Source organism: Protopterus annectens, chromosome 5.part0 (genome assembly GCF_019279795.1).
Source record: "Protopterus annectens isolate FY-2018-M chromosome 5.part0, PAN1.0, whole genome shotgun sequence".
In the NCBI taxonomy this organism is placed as follows: domain Eukaryota; kingdom Metazoa; phylum Chordata; order Ceratodontiformes; family Protopteridae; genus Protopterus; species Protopterus annectens.
Genome location: NC_056735.1, coordinates 364803657 through 364821758, shown reverse-complemented (window position 1 = coordinate 364821758; position 18102 = coordinate 364803657). Strand labels below are relative to the sequence as shown.

The following is an 18102-nucleotide window of genomic DNA, read 5'->3' as shown; positions in this document are numbered from 1 at the left end:
TCCTCAGAAGCCGGTGCCTGCTCAGTGGCTCCGGACCCATCTAAGGTAGAGACATCCATGGGTTCAATACTTAAAGTGTCTCGCGGCATACTGCACTCCGAATGGGTCTCAGTAGAGGCCTGCAAATCAAAAGTAGCAGGTATCAGGGGCTGCGAAAGCGCCTCACTGAGTACCGGCAAACCTGAGACTGGCTTAGGAGAAGCTTTGTCGTCGGTTTTGGACCTCGACAGTCTGTGTCTATCTTTTTCTTTGCGTTTTTTGTGTATTCTGGTAGTCTGATTGCTAATCGACATTTCTGGATAGTTAAATCTTGAGCCAAAATATTCTGATACAAAAATATACCGACGCTTAATAGTGCGTTGATTAAATTTAGCACAAAACCGACAGCAAGGCACGTTGTGGTCAGGGCCTAGGCAAGGAATACAGTACAAATGAAAATCCTTATGAGGTATTTGCTTCCCACAAGTAATGCAATTATTAACTTTTACTGACATCGGTAAGGCGCAAGAAAAAGTTTCCCCAAAGGGGTACTTAGCTTTAGGTTGAAGACTTCGGTTCTGAAACTCAAACGAAAATTTCAGGAGTCGGCTGACCGGCACTTGCGAACTGCTTCTGCTTCGAGCACTGCGCGGCAAGAAAAACTGATAAAAATGGTGTTGGCTGCGTGTTTTATGCCTCCTGACGACCTGATGTCATGGAAGAAGGGACAGCAACCGACACAGGACCCAAGACTTTGTTAATCAGGCCGACTGAGGGCAACCTGCCAGCAGATTACCCAAATGTAATGACTGCATCAGTGAAACACTAAGATCATACCAGATCTGCAAGAGAGATGCTCAGAAAAGATTTCTTTCTTAAAGGCAGTTAGCTCAGAAATATTAAATAAAAACTTTGCAAGAATTTGCCTGACTGTTAGGAGCTTAGGTAATGCCTGCTTTGGCACTGTAAAACTTCACTGCCTTATTCTGTATTAGGCTTCAGCCCCTCTGATATCAATACATAACCAGTGTATCTGAGACTTAAAACTATAATCAGATGAAAATATGCCATCTACTCGGCAGCTATTTCAGTCTTGAAGTATTACTCCTGCATCTGAACCCATAGTAACAGAATATACAACACCTTCAAAACCCTTCAATTACCTGCACAAAAGCTTTTTGGAATATCTATAGTGTTGATGAAACACCAAACATCTGCTTCTTCCTACTGGTACAGTAAATACATGTAATTTTGACTTATCTAGCTTAGTGTTGTTTTATTTTAAATGCTTTTCCCCTGGAATTTTTAAAGATCTTAGTTAAGGCCCATTAGCAAATATTTAGGCTGCATTGTTTGGATTACCCAAACCTGAACTGTGGGAGAAGCTGAGAAACACTGTTTCTTATTCAAGTTAGACAGAACAGGACAAAATTTAATACCATTAAGAGTTGCCAGATAATAGCTCTCTTTTGCTATTTTTTGACCACCTACACTGACTATTAAGTTGACCACCTTTTATGATACTCTAACTTTAAAAGCCCCTTTCAGTATTATTTAATCTACTTCTAACAGTGATGACTACACAATCTTACTGTGAAGCCCTCTGCTTAGACTTACAAAACTTCAGTTACCCTTCCTTTCAAACCCCCAACTAGGTTCCCTCTAACACCTACATGCATTAACTCCATTTTCATCTTGATTTTAAATTCTCAAAACTTGTTGCTAAACTTGCTCTTCAAAGAGTGGAAAAAAGCATATATTGGTAAAAAATGCAGCAGGAAAAGAAAAATAAATTAAAAGAAAACTAGGGATTCTAGAATGTGATGTGAAAATAGCAGCACAGGTTGGTAAAGAAGGGCTGGGGACAGACTGAGACAGTCCATATGTGGAACAACTGCTTGGCTCAGGAAGCTTTAGGACAGCCAGTGATGTGGGGTCTGAAGGAAAATGGGGTTGCTTAATAGCCAGCAATGGGAGATAGACCTACCTGATTAGTCACTTAGGCATGAAAAACTTAGACCGGGAAGACTAGTTGATGTATAAAAGTAGGGCAAGATAAAGGCCTAATACAATACAACATGGACAGAAATCAAAGGAGTACAGGAACATGGGGTGGGGAAGGATAAGGAAAAAGAAGCCAATGTGGATGGAAAAATGCAGACGGGAGACAGAGATGGCAAGACAAGAACCAATACTGCAAGATGAGCATGGAGGGACACGCAGCCAGATGATAAAAAGGGAACAAAACATATAACAGTGGACACTTGTGGAAAAGAACATTATGTATGGAGAACACCTTGCAGATGTCACAGGGTGGGTAGCAATAACTAGAGTGAGGAAGACCAAGAATTGCAAAGGTGGAGATATTAGAAATGGGAGTGGTAGTAGCATGGGACAGGAAGTAAGGAGAATGACTGCCAGTTTGGGAAAAGAGAAGTTTTTTTATGATTGAAGACCATCACAAAGGGGTTTAAAGAGTTTAATCAAGTGAGAAAGGAGAGATCAGATTGAAGTAAAACTGGAAACTGCATAACATATGGGAGGAGGTTAAAGTGATCACAAAGTGGAAGTGGTTGACGTGGGGAATGTAGGAACCAAAGATCTGTCACAGGAAAACAGATGAAGTAGCAGCAGAAAAAATGTTGAGAGAGAGGAATGGATGTAGCAACTCTTAGAAATGCTGCCTATACCACACAAGCTAGCACACAGAGGGAAGAAAGGTCAGAAAGTATCATGACTGTGGCAGTGGACAATAGAAAAGGGCTTAAGGCTGGTGGATGGATAAAAGGGGAGACCAACTGTAAATAAGGGACAGGAGCCATTTTGGCCCAGAGTGGACAGAGCAGTGCTTCACAATGCATTGGAAAGACACACCTTATTGACTGTACCTTTAAACTAAGGTGAGACTGGGATGGATGGTGACAAAAGCAGAAGAGGGTAGCAGACAGACAGAAGAGATGCAGAAAATAGCAGAACAACAAACAAGACTGATGTAATTGTGACTGGGTCTCTACATCCTCTCTCGTGTCCTATGGATGACAGTGTCAGTCCATCACTTCTATCCCCTTCCTCTACCTTACCTGACAGGGCACTTACATTTGCTCCTACCTCTGTACAATTACCATATTCCTGGTTTGGTGGTGTTCCTTCTCTTTGACATTGCATCAGATGCCCTCCATTATGGAGAATATTACTCTACTCGTGTATCTCTTTTTTCTTTGATTAATGAACAGTCTGTAGCCAGGAACATCCACAAACACCCCATGTTGTCCTTGGCCATGTTTATCTGATACCAGCTGCATCAGGTCACTGAGATCCCTGCCCTACACGATATTTTTGGCAATAAATAAAAATCCTTTCTTAAAAGCTTGGTTATGAACTGGAGTTTGCACACACTGGAAGCTATCTTCACGACTCACTGACATAGTACTGTCTGTTCCAGGACTCAGTGACATAGTACTGTCTCTTCAATGCAGCTACTAGGAAGTCATATTACCTCATCTCTAGAGGAACGTGAGTAGACAAGGGGTTCCTGGGCCATGGTGGGTTTTCTTTAAAGAAGGGAGAATACTGGAATAGTCACAGTTGTTTCCTGGAGGGGTTGGGCCCTGGAGGCAGAGGACTCCCTCTAGCATCCTTCTGCCTTTCTCTTTTGAGTGTCTTTCTTGCCCTTTGACTGTTTACACCTCTGCCCCACCTATGGCAATGAGGTCATTTGTAGGGGTAATTTCTGTCACATATGGGAACAGGCATTTGGAGCATGTATTTAACAGACTTCCTGACCTCCCATTTACTCTCTGGTCTTTAAGCACATTAAAAGAAGGTGGTTAAAGGGCAGCTTCTTATCAAATGAAGCATTTAAGAATTGCACATTCAAATCCTTGGAGGGGAGATGGGAGTCCTGTGCAAAACGTCTCTCCTGATAACTGACCATAGAGCAGCAGGCCTAAATGCTGCATCAAAATCTCCATGACAACATTTCAAGGGATCCTTGCCCAACTGCAAACAAAGTTGCATTTGGTTGAAAATTTAATTCTAAGGTCCTGCCCTGCATTTCCCCTTAACATTCCTGCAGGTGCTTGAAGACATGCTCCTGATATTTCTAGATGTGGGACTAGCACCTCAAATCCCTAAAAAGCAGGGCTGCTGAACTGTATGCTTGTTGTATGTTACTGGCATTTCAGAATGTTTGAAAATTTAAAAGCCTTAAAGTCAGGACTACCGAAGTATGCACTTTTCTGCCAAATGTATTCAGCAACCTGCTTTCCCTACCATTGGGAAGACAAGACTGCAGAGACAAAATGTTTGGATCCACAATGTTTTTTCTGTACAAAATGTAGAAGGGTCATGAACGCCATAAAAGTGGCTAGGATGCTAGCTCCAGGAAAGTAGCAACAAAGACATCCAAGGAGGCCTTCCTGGGCTGGAGGTGTAAAGTACAGTTGTGCAAGTAAACCTACCATAACAGTAGATGTTTGAATTATCACTGCTGCAGTACCCATAATTACATGGGTTATATCTTGCCAAGGATACAACAGATATCTAGGTTTCAAAGTTGCAGGGCATCGACCAAGTGCCCAAACTGTCAGGCAGCTCGAGCTGAGCTGATTAAGATAAGTTTGGGTGTCAAGCTCTTCACAGCTTCCTTGACAAAAGAGAGAGGGAGGCTGAGCTGTGAAAGGACAATGCAAGGAATGAAAAAAGATGTACAAACCCTGGCATAAAACAACCCCCCAAAAAACACACAAGGGGGATGGATGGAGGGCAGCAGTGATCATTTGAACATTTACTGTTAAGGTAAGTTACTTACACAACTGTACTGTTTTCAGCAAACTGATCACTGCTGCAGTAGCATTAGCTATATGGGTAGATTACTAGATTTGGGAGGTGAAAGGAGGAGAGTCCAGACGCCCCTAGAGAATGGTCCTGGTAAAGTCTGACCTGGATCTACAGAAGGAATCAAGCTTACAGGGCTTTGTAAAAGTATGTACAGAGGAAAAAGTAGCAGCTTCTAGAATCCAACCCTTTCCGGAGAGCCACAGATGAAGTCAAGGCCCTGGTACAGTGGGCTTTGGACCCTGCCTTGAATAGTTTATTTATGGTAAATATAACTCTGATACCACTTCAGTCAAAGGAAGGACTGGGTTCTCAAAGGAAACCATGCCCCTGTGGAAATGAGATAGGGTTGACTCATGATCTTGCAGAGGTCAGAGCAATCAGTAAAACTGTTTTCCATAATAAGAACCTCAAGTCAGCTGGGTTAGCTGGTTCAAATGGAGCAAGTGTTAGCTTCTCTAACACAAAACTAAAATCCCAAGGAGATGCCACCAGTTGACTTGGAGGCTTCTTGTGCAAAACCATTCTGACATGAGATTGCAATGAAAGAGGAGGATCCACGGGAAGACATGCCGAAATAGTTGATAAACGAACCTTGACTGAGAAGTAAGAAAGCCATAGGATAGTAACTCACAAATATTGTAAAACCAAAGAACTAGCCTTGAATGGTTGCTGGTTATGTTGCTGGCACAAACTAGAAAACCTTTTCCATTTGCCTCCATTGAGACATACTGCATGTCCACAGTAAATAGGTGCCTGAAAGGAATTAAGACCTTATCATCCGGGCAGACAATGGAAGTTGAATGATGCTGTAGTGTATCAAACACCCCTATTCTGTGAGAGTAGATCCAGTCTGTGAAGAAGCTTGTAGTAGCTGCACCTGGTCATTTCCAAAAGAAGGAAGAAAGTACAGTTGTGTAAACTTACCATATACGTAGTTAGAGTATATTCATTGTTGCAGTTTTAACTGATGGGATTTCCTACCATGGAAACCCTAGGCTGGCCAGACTACCAGAGAATTACCTACCCCTCCAGAAGCCAGCAGATGCTCTGACCGACATCTGTGTATAAAGGGAGTCAGCCAGCTCCATAGCTTCAGTTCTTTTTTTGCCCCCAACAGAAAGGAGCCTCTAGCTGGTACCCAAGGTTAAGGGCCTTAGCTCCAGGATACTACAGTGTATATAACCTTGAGGCTAATCTGAACAGAGGAGGAACAACAACCTACACCTAGAGAGGGAAATGTCCACATCAACATTTGGGGTAAGAGAGAAATAAGGGAGGCTGGGAAAAATACTGTAATAGTAAATACACTCAAACATCTACATATATGGTAAGTTTACACAACTGTACTATGCTCTTTGTGATTCACTACAGTCCTAACTGATGGGATGATTGATAAGAGGGGGGATAGAGAATTTTATGGAGAGGATAGGATACCCTGCAAAACTGCAGTGGCAAACCCAACTCTAGACTTGGAAAAGGTTGGTAGGTGATCGTGTCTGGTGAGGGAATGCAAAGAGGACCAAGTAGCTGCTTCTAAAATGTCCTTAATGGCCACCCCTTTAGAAAGGCAGTAGATGTAGTGGTAACCATGGTGGAGTGTGATCTAACAGAGTTTGGGGCTTTTTTTCCATTGTGGTTGTAGCAAAACAAAATGCAATGGGAGATTCATTTGGAAATTAAGTGTTTTGAAACTGGTCTTCCTTCACAGTTAAAAGCAAAGTCTATGAAAAGCTGATCAGATTTTCTGGAATTTTTTGTTCTGTCCCAGTAATAATGCAGTTGTCTATGCACTTCCAGCAAGTGGAGGATTATTCCCCCCTTATTTTGAGGGTTAGGAAAGAAGGTAGGTAGGTGGATGGTCTGGGTCAAAGAGATCTCTGTAACCACTTTAGGCATAAAGGAGGGGTTGGTCTTGAGACTCTGGAACCTGAGGAAAGGTTCTACCAGCATAAGGGCCTGAAGGTCTGATACTCTTCTAGTTGAAGTAATGGTTAGCAAAAAAGTAGTCTTCTAGGTCAAGAATCTGTCTGTGGAGGAAATTAGGTCAAGAGAGGAGAGGGTGAGCTTTTCTAAAATGAAATTGAAATCACACAGAGGAGCAAGAGCTTTTCTTGGGGTCTAATATGAATAATCCGTCTTCGGAATACTTTCATGGTAGGTGGGAAGAGAGAGGGGAGTGAGTGGGTAGACAGACAAATGGCTGAAGCATGAATCTTAATAGAGGAATAAGAAAGCTCTTTGTCAAAAAGTTTTGATCAATTGTGAGAAGATTAGAGGAACCAGAGTCTGTAGATAGTTCTGTCCTTTCATCTGCACAATACAATAAATCTCTTCCATCTGGTGGAGTAAGATTTTCTTGTACTAGGTCTCCTGGCTTCTTTTAGAATGCCCAAGACCTGTTTATCAGTGACTGTCCACATCTAGAGGGTCAAAATATCATCAAAACTGTCAATTTCAGATTGTTCAGGTTGTGGTGTAGAATGGTGCTCTTGTTGTGTTAACAGGTCCTTTTGTTGGGGGAGCAACCATGGTTCCAAGTTCCTTCTTGCTGAGCCTGAGAATTAGTGGATACCAGTGCTGGCTTGGCCAAGCTGGGGCTATTCTAATGACCTTTGGCCCTTCTTCCCTTATTTTCTGTAATATCCTGGGGAGTAACAGTACTGGAGGAAAAGCAGACAGGAAAAGACCTGTCCTGCGGAAGGAGAAGACATCCGTCCTTGAGGCTGACTTGGTTTTGGCCCTTGAATGAAACTTTTACAAATAAGAGAGTTTTCTTTTGTGGCAAAAATGTCTCTCGGACACATTCTCTGGCTATTCTGAGAAAAACTTCCTGATGCAATTGCCACGCATGAGGATTTGACAGTCTCCAGCTTAGCTGATCTGTCAATTGATTTCTTTCTCCTGGTAGGTACTGAACAATGAGGTGCAGACCTAGGCAGTCTGCAGTCTCCCAAAGATCCCATGCTAGGTGACAAACAGGGCAAGAGTGAGTCCCACCTTGCTGATGTACCACATAACCGTGCTAATGTCCATCTTTACTAGACGTATGCCTAGCTTTCACTGGTCTTTGAATGTGATCAGGCCTTTTTTTGATTTCTGTCCCCTCTGGGTATCCTATGTCTTGATTTAGACTGGGAGGTTGGAAAGGACCAGTATTTGGTAGGATAGCTTCTGCTGAAGTGGGCTGGTTGAACCCGAAGAAAGTCCTTGACAGTTTGTATGGACTCTGCTTTATCCTCCATCTTTTTAAGTACTGGTTCAGCCTTAGAACCAGAAAGGTAGTGTTTGTTCAAAACAGCATCTGAAAGACTTGATTTTACATGATGAGGGAGGAAAGTACAGTTGTGTACACGTACCATAAATGTAGATGTTCGAGTGTATTCACTGTCGCAGTCATTACATTTGGGTAATCTGCTGGCAGGTTGCCCTCAGTCAGTCTGATTAACAAAGTCTTGGGTCCTGCGTCGGTTGCTGTCCCTTCTTCCATGACGTCAGGGGTATAAAACATGCATCTGACACCATTACATCAGTTTTTATTGCCCCAGATGTCAGGTGCCCCCCTTAGGGGGAGCAAATAAAATTAAAAACACAAAAATATACCTCTAACCAAAAGCAAATACACCAAAAAGGCGTTTAAGCATAGTAAAAGAAAGTAGAGGTATAGCCAGAGAAAAGTAGGGGGCTGGAGGGAGGGTAACCAGGACTGCAACAGTGAATACACTCGAACATCACATTTATGGTAAGTGTACACAACTGTACTACGTTCTTCTTGTTTCCCTGTTGCAGTCATTACATTTGGGTAGATTCCCAAAGCTAAGGTTGAGAGGAGGAGTTTATACAGCATTAGGGCCAGCTATAAGGCCCTGCAAGACAGCAGTGGCAAAGCCAGCTCTGGATTTAGAGAAAATTGGTAAATTATAATGCTTGGTGAAAGTATGTACAGAACTCCACGTAACAGCTTCTAGAATATCCCTGGTAGGAACACCTCTGAGAAAGGCTGCAGAAGTAGATGCAGCCCTGGTGGAGTGAGATCTGATCCCCTGGAGGATAGGTTTTCCATGGTGCTTATAGCAGAAATAAATGCAATGGCCTATCCATTTAGAAATAGTTTGTTTTGAAATAGCCTTCCCCTCTGCCCCTGCAACAAATGCTACCAGCAATTGTTCAGATTTCCGTTGAGATTTAGTCCTATCCAAGTAGAATCTAAGTTGTTTGTGCACATCCAAGGAATGCAAAATCCGTTCCCCTTTGTTCTGTGGATTGGGAAAGGAGGTTGGCAAATGAATGGACTGATTAAGAGCCACACTGGAAACCACCTTTGGGCATGAAGGATGGATTGGTCCTCAGAGATACCCTGTCCGCATGAAAGATGATGAAAGGCTCCACTGCCATAAGGGCCTGTAATTCAGATATCCTTCTAGCTGAAGTGATTGCTAAAAGGAAAGCTGTTTTCCATGAAATAAACTTTAAGTCTGCAGTAGCAGCTGGCTCGAAAGGAGGTAGAGTGAGCTTCTCCAAAACAAAGTTAAGGTCCCAGGCAGGGGTAGGAGCTCTCCTGAGTGGTCTCAAGTTCTTTGCCCCTCTGACATACTGCTTGAGTAGGGGATGAGAGAAGAGTGGTGGTTCTGTGTTATAGTGAGCTGAAATAGCTGAAGCGTGGATTTTAATAGAGGAAAAAGACAGGCCCTTGTGAAGCATCTCAGTCAAGTATTGCAAAATCCTAGGTAAATTGGGCGCTGCTGTGCTCATCCCTAAAGATTGGTTCCAGGCACAGCATCTCTTCCATTTGTCAGCATATGATTTTCTAGTACTAGGTCTTCCGACCTCCAAGATGACATCCAACACAGGTTTGGTGAGGGATGATAAGGGTGAATTTAAGTGATTAGCCAGGCTGCAAGGTTCAATATTGGAAGCTGAGGGGGCAGAATTTGGTTCTCCTGCTGAGACAGCAAGGAAGGGGTCTGAGGCAGGTGCCATGGAAATATTTGCGACACACTGCGCAGGAGTGGGTATCAGTGTTGGCATGGCCAGTCTGGAGCAATCAAAATCATTCTTGGTTTGTCCTGTTTGACTTTTAGCAGAACTTTGGAGAGCAGAGGCAGAGGGGGAAAGGCGCAGACTGATAGGTTTTTCCAGCTGAAGGACAGAGCATCCACTTTCCAGGCTTCTTTGTGGGGAGTCCTTGTGCAAAACTCGCCCAACTGGTAGTTCTGGGGAGGCAAATAGATCTATGTCTGGGCTCACCCACTTGCTTGTCAACATGTTAAAAATCCATGGTTCCAGTTTCCACTCGTGTGGATCCATGAGATTTATGCTTAGTCCGTCTGCCAGTGTATTCAATTTTCCTGACAGAAACTGAGCTTGAAGGTGCACTTGGTAGCTCAAGGCTGTGTTCCACAATGCCATGGCTAGTCTGCAGAGGGGGTAGGAATGTGTACCCCCCTGCTTATGTACCACATAACCGTGGTGTTGTCCGTCTTTACCATTAGCTGTCCTGGAAGAATGTAGTCCTTGAAGGCTGTCAGAGCATTCTGTACAGCTAACATTTCTTTCTGATTGATATGTAGGTGCATTTGACTTGGGTTCCATTTGCCCTGAATGCACTCACTTCCCTGCCAGGTGAGACCCCCATGCATAGTCTGATGCATCTGTAGTTAGGGTTTGGGTGGCAGGGAGTAGTGTGAATGGCAGTCCCTTGTTTTGATGGCAGGCCTCTGCCCACCATAGGAATTCCAAGCATAGGCAAGGTGTGATAGGAATCATTGTTTCCAGGTTTTGACAATGTTGACTCCACAGACTTTTTAAGTACCACTGTAGTTTCCTCATATGCAGTCTTGCATATGGAATTAGAAAAATGCAGGAAGCCAAGAACCCAAAGGCTTGCAGTATTCGTCTTGCAGATAGCAGGGTTTTTTGTGGCCACTTGTTTAAGTAAGTTACCAAATGAATTTGCTTCTCTGGTGTGAGGAAAGCCATCTGGGCAGTTGTATTCACAGGAATGTAATCTGTTGAGAGGGTACCAGTTGCGATTTCTTTTTGTTTATGGTGTACCCCAGACAAGTTAGAACCCTTTTTACAAACGCCAGATGATTTAAAAGTATACCCTGGTTTTCTGCCTGAATTAGGCAATCGTCCAGGTATGGATATATTTGAATATTTCTTTGCCTGCAAAATGCAGTAACTGGAGCCAGGCACTTTGTGAATACATTGGGCGCAGTAGACAAGCCAAAGGGCAGTGCAGAGAACTGATAATGCAAGTAGCCTGCTTTGAAGCGTAGGTATCCCCTGATCTAGTTTCCGTTCACGAGGGTCTGCCTTGGTCCAGCTCTGCTTGTTTGCAACACAATTGTGCTCTGATGGAATGTAGAATGCCTAGAGAGACAGAGTGCTGTGATGCTATATCCTAAGCTAACAAGGCTAGTCCGCAAAGAAGGTAAGAGCTGGTTCACCATTGCTTGTTGATATACTACGACTGTGGTACTGTCTGTAACTGCTTGAAGAGGTCCTGAGGACCAAAGATGTTTCCGAGATTTGAGTGCCTTGATCAGGGCAAGCATCTCTGATATGTATATGCTTGCTTCTGTCCTTGGTGGCCCACACCCCCTGCACCTTTACTTCTCCTGAAAATGCTTACCAAGAAAACCCGAGGCAATCTGTAGTGACTTGACTGCTTTGGAACAAGGAGTGAAAAGGGGAGACCTGGAATTAAGGATATCTACTCTCTCCCCCAAATGATTTCTCTTCTGACAAACCCCAGCACTGGGATTTGAAAAAGACAAAGGGTGTTGTGGCGCAGGGAGCAGAGGTTCTTTTTTTTTAAAACAAGAAACATATTTATTAAATTATCCTGAATGACAGCCAATCTTACATTTATATAAATTAAAGTAAACCATAGCGACACAATCTCAGTTGCAAACATTATGCATTACAAACCATGCCGACACAACTGTAGGTGCAAACATTACATATCACTTTCAATATATCCAGTCATTGCCAGTCACCCATTACATAGCTCACTCACATCCTGCCTTCTTTTAAATCTCATTCCTTCTCTGCATGTCTTGATCCCCACATTTCCACTTTTTCCTATGCAATTTGCTCCTACCGTTTTCTAAAGATCCCAGTTCCAGTTGTTTTACCTCTGTTACTATCTTTGCTACTTCTAGTAAAGTTGGTTTAGACTTTTATTTACATTTTCTGGTAATTGCTTTTTTGGGAGCCATCATAATTAGAGCAAGGCCTTACTATGTCTAGGCAATTCTGATTTTGTATCTTAGCTCAAAAAAATAATTTCTCTAGTTACCTCCAATTTGCTCACCCAGCATCTCTGACACAGCAGTCTGCAGGGAATCTTTAAAGTCTGTAACTCATTACACTTCCAGAAAATATGTTCCCAGTTACCTCTTTCTTCCCCATCAAACCTCCAACATTTACTGTGTACTTGAGGCAAAATTCTTTGGAGTCTGCTTGGAGTATAACAATACCTATGTAAACACAGGCAAGGATACTAAATCTTCCGGATTTTATTAAATATATGGGAGACACACATATATCCACCCCCCCCACACTGTTCTTTTGTGAATTGTTTATCCAGTCTCTCCTCCCTGTCCTTCCTAACCTCCCTCTGATTGATTCTTATAGTTAAAATGTAAGAAAAAAATAGATAACTGTGGTAAAGCAGAACCTTATTTCCTTGGTCATACCGGGTCTGATGTATGTTGTAATAAATATGGAATCTACTGCTACATTGCATTTAACCACTTATAGTAGATGTACTGATGCCGTTAAAGACACAACAAATAATTGGTGTATCCTAAAAGCACTGCGGGATACTAAGCGATTTATAAGGGATAGACCATTTTTTGCATAGAGAAATTGGCATAACCTGAAGAGCCAATTATGCTACAAAGGTATGGCCCTAAACAAAAGATCTAAATTTTCCAATAAGCCTGGTAATTTTCCATGCGTTGTAGTGATCCTACTTTTACACATCCCATATCTGCTAAGAAATACACCTTTAAATGCACAGAGATATGCAATACCCCTTTGTTATATATTTAGCTACATGCAAAAGCTGTATGGGTTTTCTATGTGGGCAAATCATCTAGGAAACAAAGATCGAATTATTGAACATATCAGAAATGCATAGAAACGTTATGACCAATGCACTAGAAAAGCATCTGATTGAGAATGGAAGCCACCATGACTGTGCTTAGAGTGATTGATATACTCTACAAAAATCAGAGGGGTGATGACATTAATAATAGAGTTAAAGGAATATGATTGGATAGTGCATATCCAAGCGGACCATGCATAAGGAATGAATAAAACGGTTAGCATCAAACCTGTGCTGAAACAGTTATGTTTAAAATGAATGTATTGCTTTCCAAATATACTCATATACTGAATTTTAATAATTTTTGTGTATATATATATATATATATATATATATATATATATGGGTCTACTTTAGAACACCGACACGCCAGTTCACCGACACACAAACCACCGACACCAAATAACCGACAACACACAATACCGACAACGCAAAACACCGAACACCATTACACCGACACACTAAACGTAAACAACACATTACACTACATTACATATCCACTAGCCCTAACCCAAACCCTAACCCTAAGGTCCGACACTACCGCACACTTACCCTACCTGCACCCTAACCCTAACTCACTTAAGCCACCCCTAACCCTAAGGTCCGACACTACCGCACACTTACCCTACCTGCACCCTAACCCTAACTCACTTAAGCCACCCCTAACCCTAAGGTCCGACACTACCGCACACTTGCCCTACCTGCACCCTAACCCTAACTCACTTAAGCCACCACTAACCCTAAGGTCCGACACTACCGCACACTTACCCTACCTCCACCCTAACCCTAACTCACTTAACCCACCCCTAACCCTAAGGTCCAACAGTACCAGACACTTACCCTACCTGCACCCTATTCCTTACTTAACCCACCCTAAAACATAAACCCGTCACTAACACACACTTACATTACCCAAACCCTAACTCCGACACTACCGCACACTCACCTTTCACACACCCTAACCCTAAATCCCTCACTATTGCACACTTACCTGTCCGCTCCCTAATCCAAAATCCTTCACTATCGCATACTTACCAAGTCGCGCTTACACGTTCCCCTTCTTGGTCTTCCAGCTGTCGGGATTTCAGCATGTCGGTCAACTGCGTTGTCAGTCCTTTCGCGTTCCTCTTCTGCGTGTCGGCGAACTGACGTTTCGGTAATTTGAAGTAGACCCATATAGATATATATATATATATATATATATATATTTTTTTATTTTATTTTATAATTTATTTTAGCGGACCGGAGTTCCGCTCTGGCGACCCCTAACCGGGAAAAGCCGAAAGACGCAAACAAACAAATTGTAAAATGAATGACTGATGTTAGTTTATGGTTGGTTGGGCTGTGTCTCGTGACTTTTGTAAAATGTATTTAATTGAAATTTTTTACTCTTGATTTTATATTACACTGAAGGAGGATTGTATATTCAAAAGCCTTGTCATTTAATAAAGTATTTTAGCATTCCTGAGCCATATTTTTTCTTTTGACTCTTATAGTTATCATGAAATGTTTTATATGCTCTACTAATTATTCTTTTCTTAATGGCAACTTCTGTTATACATTCTAGTAAAATTCTTACCAATGCTGGTCTTGTGTTTAGGATCCCCTATTTCTTTCTATTTGCCTATACTCCAATATCAATCCTAGACATAAAAGGCAATCTCTAACCTGCAGTCCAAATAAGTTCTTGGCATCTTCCCATTCTATTACCTTCCCCTTTCTAGTTATTTACTCCCAATACCTTGGTTCCTTTGCCACTTTTCTCCAATAAACTCCTGCCCCCTCTTGCTTACTGTCTGTATCCTTAATAATTGCAATTATCCCTATTGGCAGAACCTCCTTTCTTAATTCCTGTGTTGGCTTAGTTCTTAGAAGACCTTCTGCTACTTTATGAATACAATATTCTGCATGATTACTGTTGTTCTCCTTAAAGGTCTACATCCAAAATCCTAGTCTCGCTTTGTTTCTTGAGATTCCCCTGGTTTCATCATCATCACTTTCCATTTTGAATTATAGTTTTCTGTTTGTGCTATGTATATAGGAGCCTTAACTGTGTTGTTCTGTAACACTCCAACTCGGATAATCCCAATCTACCCTGCTCTACTGGAAGAATAATCTTATCCCACTTGACTCTTGCCCTCTTCCTCTCCCAGACAAAATCATTCAGCTCATTAATTGCTATCCACAACTTTTCCTCTGGTTGATAAAAATATGCCTGACCTGTGTATAAGACTAAAGGGACTACAAACATTTTAAATGTTCGTATCTTACTATCAATATCCATGTAACAGAGCTTCCATTTTCTCAGTTTTTGTACCATCTTTTTAGTCTCTTCCCACATATCCTTAGTTGCCACACCAGTATTTAATCCGTACTCCTAAATACTTAATTTTATCATGTCCCCATAAGTATGGATACTGCTGAACCAACCTGTATGTGGGTACATAATTTACCGCTATTACATTTGTTTTAGCTTCATTACTTTTGTATCCTGATAAAGTTTGAAACTGTCTCAATATGTTTCACAGGACTGTAATATCCCATTCCGGTTTTGTCAGATATAAAATACGGTCATCTGCAAATACAGCCAAGTTTCTTGACTACCATACTAACTATATCCATGAATTTCCAAGTCCATTATTTTCTTTGCCAACTGTTCTAAATATATTGAAAATGAACAAAGGAGAGAGAGGACACCCCTGCCTGGTTCCTCTGCTCAAGCAGAGAGGATCCCACCCACTTCATTTTTTTGCCTCCGATCCCTCACACATCCTCTTAAGCAACCTTATAATTTTATCAGGGAATGCAAATGCTTCCATTGCTCTACTCATACAATCCCAGCTTACTCCATCAAATCCTTTCTCTGCATCAAACCCCACCAACAACGGTGGTATTTTCATACATTCTGCTTCCCTCTGGATCATCAATGTTCTGTTAATGTTGTCAAATACTTGCCTCCCTGCCACAAAACCACAATGATCCATACCTATCAATTTTGGCATTGCTTTTGCCATTCTTTTAGCAATTATAGACATATTATAGAAATAGACAAAGACTTTATAATCATGATTTAGTATTGAAATGGGCCTGCATGAACCTGGATCTGATGGATCTTTACCCTCAGAAGTATTACAGCTACTACTGCTTTCTTCCAAGATGCTGGTGCTTCTTCTCCTCTTAAAATACCGTTAAACAAAACCTTCCAGATCTTTATCAGTTCTTACCCTCCTAGCTTCCAAACTTCCACAGGAATACCATCTATTCCTGGGGACTTTCCAGTAGATTGGTTATAAATCACCATTTGTATCTCATCTCCTCCTATCCTGTTAGCAATTCAGCCTCCTCTACCTCTAAACTTGGCATATTTCATTCTTCCATAAACATTTTCATTTGTGCCTTTTCTTGATTTCTACATTCCCCTGCTTTACACAGACTTTCATAGAATTTTCAAACTATTTCTAATACTTTTACAGGATTCCTTGTTATCCTCCTTGTTAAAGGCTCCCTACGCTTGGTGATGGCCCTTTCTACTTTGTTGTTTGAGTCATTGTGCTAAAAGTTTGCATATTCTTGAGGTAATCCCTTATTTTCTGTTTAGCATTCTGCAGTTGCCCCTCCTCTTGTTCTGTGAAATCCCCCATCTTGCAATACTTAACATTCCACTTTAATGTTAGCCCACTCCCTAGCTATATTTTCAGAAGAAGTTTCTATCTTCTCTAATAGCTCCTGAATAATTTCCACTACCCATTCCTTAAATTCCACTCTTTTCAACAGATAGCTGGGAAAATGCCAGTGTCTCATTTTTATTTCATTCCCATGTTTTTATTTTAGTTATAATTGGTGCATGATCTGAAACAGTTAATGGGTGTGTATCAAGACCTTCCATTAAATGCACATGTTCCTGTGAAATGTAAATGCTGTCTAGCCTAACCCAGTTTTTCTATCTTAGGGGATATGTAAATTCACTCTGAACCTCTAGTACTGAATTCACATCTTCCATGCCAAATATTTTCATAAATTTCTTTAAAACTCTGCCCTCCTTTGTTATATTTTCCTTTCTGGGCCCCCCAGACACAAATCAAATTCAAGTCCCTACGTATAAGCAATATTCCTTGCTGAAAGCTGATTATTTATCCCAAAATTTTCTTAAGCTGCACTGTAGCAGCTTTCAGTGGAATATAAATCCATACCAGTGTAATCTTTTCTCCCTTGCCAGTAGTGCTACAAATCTACCACTATTATTTTTTTATCCTCTTCTATTACTATTGGAGCTCCTCTTGCAATTAATATAAGTACTCCTCTCTTCCTTTGCCCCAGGTATTCTGCTGAATAACCATCCTGAAAACCAAGTGTATCTCCTGTAGCATAGCTATTTGCACTTAACATTTTTTAATATACTTCATTACTCTTTCGTTTTTGTATTTATCTGCGAGACCAATAACATTTAAAAACATTGCAGAAAGAAACATTCTTGAGGGATTATTATTCCCACCTTTTATGTATAACAGCTTTTTTTTGTTAAATGTCTAGTTCCAGCTTTTATGTTACATGTATGCACTGTTTGACAGGTTAATCTTTTACAATTGTTTCTTGTCATCTTTATTTGAGCCTTTGTCACATCTTGCAGAACTTTTTATTTTACTGAAAACCCTCAAACAAAAATACACACACACACAAAATACACCCCTAAGACCTAATTAACTTAATGCACAAAACTATGTGCATCTTGAAAAGTTTCAAACTGATAACCATACACACAAACTCAATCTAAACAGAAAGAAAGATTATCACTGCTAAGACGCATTGCAGAGCCTGTGATTCTATTAAGTGTTGTCTGGTTTTGCCTTACCCTTACAGTTTTTTCTCAGCTGGGAAAACATTCAAATACTTTCAGAAAACATTTTCTCAAAGCCATTTTTCTCTCCCAGACTGTCTGCTAGTGACACAAGAGCCAGATACAAAACTGTTTACTAGAAAAAAGCCTTATAATATTCAATATTCTTTTTCATTTGCTTGCTTTCTTTTGAAAATTGTTACTATATAAAGTTAATGGTCTTAACACAGTCATTCCTCTATGGAAGAATGAGAAAAAGCACACTATTTTTGCTTTTAATTTATTTACATTTGTTTACCAGGAAAGTCCGACTGGACAAGCTTTCCTTTTTCAG

General features: G+C 41.2%; 1 protein-coding gene across 1 annotated transcript in view; it reads right to left on the bottom strand.

The window, feature by feature from the left end:
* USP9X (ubiquitin specific peptidase 9 X-linked) overlaps positions 1–18102 on the bottom strand; it is a 5037693-nt gene that overhangs the window by 67067 nt on the left and 4952524 nt on the right. The gene's annotated exons all lie outside the window — the stretch shown is intronic.